The sequence below is a fragment of the Pecten maximus genome, chromosome 1 (assembly GCF_902652985.1).
Source record: "Pecten maximus chromosome 1, xPecMax1.1, whole genome shotgun sequence".
NCBI classification, from domain to species: Eukaryota; Metazoa; Mollusca; class Bivalvia; order Pectinida; family Pectinidae; genus Pecten; species Pecten maximus.
In genome coordinates this window covers 28,694,695-28,701,520 of record NC_047015.1, presented here as the reverse complement: position 1 = coordinate 28,701,520, position 6,826 = coordinate 28,694,695, and positions in this window count along the sequence as shown.

The window sequence follows — 6,826 nt, the reverse complement described above, 5'->3', positions numbered from 1 at the left end:
TATTTTATTTGTGATGACTTCTCTCAGTCTAATGATCATCAAAAGATGACCCAATCGTTACACATTGTAATAAGCAAATTGATAATTATAAACACGTACAAAGTATATGACTGACGTGTTATCATATCAGGATTAACAAGAACATACCCGGAAAACACGTATTAAATGTTGTTTACAATTTTAATTTATATTAAAGCTGTATAATCTATTTTTTCTTGCATGTGCATTGTTTTTGGTATATAATTGTTCTTTCCAAAAGTCCAACCTTTAAGATATTTTGCTCCAGAAATGTACCCTTATTACATTTTTAGATTTTGTATGATTTGAATACATGTACAAATCGACTTTGTACCATTTACATCTACAAGACTCGTGCGTGAAAGTTCACTGAACTATTAATAAATAAACAGTTTTGTCAAAAGATGTTTATTTATTGATAGGTCTGTTTTCAACACGTAGACGTGCCTGTAAAACTTTAATACTATAACACGTATCGAGTGATTTGTCTAGTAGTAATAGAACAGTTAGTATACGCTGTATTGCGGTTGATGTATCTTTATTAAATAGGCTTGTCTTGTTTTATAATTTAGAGGAATTAATGTGTTAATATTAGTAGAATAAAAAGACAACTTTAGAACATCCTACCTATTCGGAGACAAAAAACACTTACTTGAACTGCATAAAAATTGTTAGTTGGGGTTATTACCTTAATTTGACGTCCATTATTTACGTATTCCCATTGTTCCTTTCGTTCTGAGAGTTGTTTTATTGGCGGAACAGTTTCGTCTATGGGCTCAGAACTTCGTGTGATATAGTACAGGGCCTGTTCTGTTTTATGTAATAAGTTCCCATTTGTACATGTGTCGTATGTGAAAACATTGGATTGAAAATCAACTACTATTAACATATTTCCTTGTATCACATGATACCTTTTGAAAAAAAAGAACGAGTGGTGTCTATTTACTTCGGGTCTCAGTAGAAATCTCTAACTAAATTACTTCTCTCGATTTTTTAATCCAAAATTTACCAAGCAAATAACTACTTTTTCATCTTCATAATTTGCTTTTTAAATCCAACAATTACAGCAAAAAAAACTGAAATATATTGTGATGTTATTGTTTTAAGCGAGTATATATAAATGTTCTTTCCTCGGACTTTACACTTTTATCACGCGAAATATCTTCAAAAATTCGAAGTAGTTGTAAAGTACATCATGATTCTCGAATTAAAACACTCAATTGAACTTAAGATTTTACAGATCACGTGTAATAGTTTATATATGATTGTGAATATTGTGACCATTGTTGACTAATAGTAGGACACGGAGATGTGGTGATGTAAGTACAAGTGGTCAATATCACACTCATCGAACCAGGTACGGACATCTGGAAGGGAGTTAACTCTTGGTGTCCTACTCAAATATAGTGTGTTAAGTAGTAGGGCGTAAACCAAATAGGACTTCCTAGAATTCTTTCGCAAATGACATAACGCTCGATGATGCATTCTCATATTTAAAAGCCACTTCATCTGTATCATGTGGAGGGAGACACCAACGAATACAGGCCTTGTGGTGTTCACCCAGGAAAGTGGGGAGATCACGAAAGGCTGTAAATCTAAATCGCTGTATTATCTAGAAAAATGATAATTTGTAGCCCACTGTAAATCGTCTATTTTCCATCACCAGCTCAACACTTTTCACTTTTATTACACTTAATGCGACAGTCATGTATATTAGCTAACTGGAGGTCATTTTATAGTAATTTATTTCGACTCTTGAAACTATAATTCCGTAATATTAAATGTAAGATAAATAATCATTTTTCAATTGGAAATTATGGCATACCTTTTAACAATGCAGAGCAAATTTGTTAACGATCCTCATTTTACATATAACTTAACACATAGAAAAGACTAAGTAACAGTGTATAACGTACATGAAAAAGTTCTAATTCTCAATGTCCCGGATGTATATATATATATAATTGTAAGATACGAAACACTAATTAGTGTTACAAATATGTATATCATTGTTAATAACGTAAACAGTACCAATTACATAACTGCGTTGTGTAATATTATTTCATGGTATATTACGCGTGATTTTAACATTATATTATATATGTGGCTACCCATGTGCATGTGTGACGCTATGTAAGGGTGTGACCATTAGCCTGAATGCAATTTCTTTTTTTTTAATATTGTTTGAGATGTACTTGTTGTTTCTTTATTTCTGTAACTCTTCATATTTGGAGGAAATAATAATAATGTCAATATTTAAATCAGACTTGTGATTTGATCGACAGGTTCGTGCCGGTATGTATGTACATCAACTGATTGACCAACTTAGGTTTACTCGGCTCTGCTGTTCAATATCTATATTTACATTCTAAATTAATAATTACTAGTGATCCCTGGTGTTTGCTGTATTGAATTATCTGTTCGCCAGTGTAAATAATAATCCTTAAGCAAGATGGAGGGTGGAGTATCTGAATGTTCTGACTCTTTTGTATTCATGGTCTACTGACGTATATTTTTTCTAGTTGTAGTTATGATATTTTAGTTTTCATTATAACTCTACAGATATCTTTAATGAATAGTTTTTTAATGTAGCAATAACACAAAAAGTCAATGATTTCTAAACAACTTAAATATTTACCTGTATGTTCATATTAGGTTTGCTACTCCTGTCACTCGTGCGTGACCAACCCAGGAAAGTCGGTAAGTCCCCATCGATCTGCAACATTGACAGTATTACTGATAAGTCATTGTTCAGTCATGATTTTACTTAAACAGAAATACTCATTATTTCTTTCATTGACAAAATTTGGATGCTTCAAAAATGTTCTCTGTCATCGGGGGAGAGGTGAACTAGTCTGCCATAGAAATTGGTTGTGTTGTAAACAGTATTGTCTTTAGTGTTGAGATATGAGGGATTTGAAGAAGCATCTTCAGTAACGCCATAACAATCGTTCGGTCTCGTAAGAAACAGACTCGGGTTGCAAAGAAATGATAGCAGTCCCTGGATAATTACATATTATTTAAAGCCAAACTCAATAAGATTTAATTAAACTCCATGAACGAGTTCATTGATATTCGTGTCAGCGTTTGGTAGATTTAGACGAACAGTCCTGACATGTAAACAAATCGAACAACGCGTAGAATATTTCTGTATCATTTAATCAATTTTTTTTTATAAAATGTATTTATATACAATATCAATAATAATCCGCATTATTCATTTGTATGAAGTCTCACGTTGTATTAAAGAACTGTTTACTGTTATCATGATATGTTGTCTCTAAAATGATTCGTGATATGAACACAACGGTTTGCCTCCTTGAAGTCTTTTGTTATATTCCGTAATGCGTTATAATTAACGATGCGTCCAAATGTCATTGATTTACTTGCTATTTCCCCAGTTCTTATTTTCAGAACATAACATTACATGGATTCCATCTGACGATAATGCAACGCTTACTCCTCGTCGTACGATTGTAAAGACCTTCGTGTAATTTTAATGTTTTGCTCTAGTGTTTTTTAAAAGAATTTTGTGTTTTGTCGGTGAATCATTCTTAGTGATTCTGAAACAATTATCTTAGATAAGTTGTGGTGCGAATTATATTATTTATACACAAAAAATAATATTAATTTGAATAAGCTTACATTTCTCTGTAGACATATTAAAACTCGCTAAAATAAACATCAAAATTTACTGCATACGTCATTTTACAATTATAAAACATTTAATCTTACGGTTGCTTCCTCTCAGTTCTGAGTAATTCCTTAATAGCATACGGACACTTGACCAAATGACCATGTGGTTCATGAGCATCTTACTCATAGATTAATATAAAGCAGAAACTATGGCTGCGCTACAGGTGAAGTGGAGGACACTTTCCCTTCAGCCGGTAAATACATTCACGTTATGTCAGCTTCTGTTTTGTATCGTAATCTTTTTAACCCGCAATTGCATCACTGGATACTCCATTTTCTTCTGGTATTGCTTTGTTTCATTTGTAGCATGTATGGTTATTACTAAGTAATATCAGCGATATGTCAGTTTGTGTTAGGTTTATTTGTAATGCATGTACATGTATATCAAATTATTATATTAACTTGTCTTAAAAGAAATGCGTTTAATTATATAATATCGATAAGATTGTTTGTTAAGAGTGTGTAAATATAGTTTCAAAGAAATAACAAAAGTCTTGAAGTGTTTCTAATGGTCATCAAATATATCAACAATTTTGTATCGTCCCAATAAAATAGTAAACGGTTTCAAGCTGAGTGTTCAAAAGTAAAACTTCTTTGAAAAAGGAAAAACATCTGATATTTAGGGATTAAATGTAAAATGCCTGCATCGACAATGAAGTTTTACTGTGCTAATGTAAACAATATACATGTACATATACATATATATGTGTGTGTGTGTATTTTTTTTTCTACATCTACATTATTTTAAATATGAAAACTTATGGGTTGTTATTTAATCCAATATATATTTGATTTAATTTCAAACGAATTAATATTATTGTGATTAAAATCCCAAACAAAATTCTGTAAAAATATGAAAATATTAAACTTTTGTCAGTAGTTCTTCTGTTTAAACTAGTTGATATGATACTTTTAAAGAAATTTTAATACACACGCGTATGTATATCGATTAATGTCCATGTGACAGAATTAATAACGGTATATGAGTAATGGCTTCGTCACTGGTGATCAGTAACATTACCTGAAACACGTGCTAACACAAGTGTATTTCAGAAGGATATTAACATCTTGTTAGTTGTGCTTCAAAAAGGAGATTATCGCTGTCCCTAATCCTTCTATTTTCTTTCTGTTGTTTAAATTAGTCTGTTTTACTGGTTAAAACCATGCAATTTGAAATGAACCCTTCATAACGGAACTTTCCTATCCCATGTTGATCAAAGGCTATACTGATTGGCGGACTGATCAAAGGAATAACTGAAAGCCAATAGAGAACTGTTATTCGTCCAAGGACACATTTACATGTTTAAAAACACAGGCGCTGACGAAATCTCGCCACGAGTATGTTCACAAATCGTTTTGCTTTATTTAAACTAATGGTTCTCGAAATAAACTGTTTATATTAGGGAGTCGCTTCATGTCTGTACGCACACTAACAGTCAGCAATCCGTTATTATACGTATATACAGTGTATATATATATATATATATATATATGATATTATAATATAAACTGTACAAAATGTTTATTAATTCTGCTTTGAACATGTTGGTTTGTTTTTTTATCTATCGTTAAATTTATGGTTGAAAACCAAATATATGTATGTTCACATTACAATTACCATTTTTCCTTGTTAATGCCAAACAATGCGAATTGTTTGTCCTTTTATTTGGTGTATTTGGTGTTGTTATTGTTATACATTTTCTGTGTGAAATCATATCAGATCCTTCTTGTCATATGAACTGAATAGTATTTAACATTTCCATGCGTGTACATAAATACATACTATATACGTTTGACTCTGTATTGCATAATTACATAGTTTGCATACTGTACATATTAAATATGTTCTACATGATGACATGTTGTATATATTAAACAATGTATTACATAATGACATGTTGTACATATTAAACAATGTATTACATAATGACATATTGTACATATTAAATATGTTCTACATAATGACATACTGTACATATTAAATATGTTCTACATAAAGACATACTGTACATATTAAATATGTTCTACATAATGACATACTGTACATATTAAATATGTTCTACATAATGACATGTTGTATATATTAAACTATGTATTACATAATGTCATGTTGTATATATTAAACAATGTATTACATAATGACATGTTGTATATATTAAACAATGTATTACATAATGACATGTTGTATATATTAAACAATGTATTACATAATGACATGTTGTATATATTAAACAATGTATTACATAATGACATGTTGTATATATTAAACTATGTATTACATAATGTCATGTTGTACATATTAAATATGTATTACATAATGACATATCATACACACTGAAGTATATACGATGTATATAGTAACATATTATACGCCTAAACTAGACATAGCATTCAATGTATAAATTCACTACATAACAGAGGTCATTTGTTGTACAATATTGAATATTCAATACAAAATATACGATAAAATATTGGGACAACATGATCGATATTGACTGGATAGTGAGACAACAGGATTCACGTTGACTGGATAGTGGGACAACAGGATTTATATTTAATTGAGAGATGGACAACGGGATTTATATTGACAGGAAAATGGTCAACAGGATTGGAGAGGATTGGACAACGTTGAATTGGATGATTGGACAATGTTGATTGGAGAGTGGGGCAACCGAATTTATATTGACTGGATAGTGGGACAACAGGATTTAATTGACTGGAGAGTTGGACAATACGCATGCCTGGACAAAGAGACAACCGGGCTGGTGTTGGTGACTGAATTAATGTGCCTCAGCCTTACTGATCTACTGATGTTCGATAAGCTGTCTAGTAATATATGTATTGGTAATAATGATCACGATCGTTCACATTTCCCCATAGATATGATACTATCTAACTTTCTGGGGGAAAGGTCGTTTCGTGTATAAATGTTATCGTAATGTATAATAAAACCTGGCCTATTATTAACTGTATTTCCGTTACTTTAGCTTCTTTAATTAATGCATGTATTGCAGATGTTACACCTGTGCATGGTATGAAATTTGAATATAACTATACAGCATTAATTTTATGTTTGTATATTACCATTTTAAAATTCGGAACACGGTTTGCA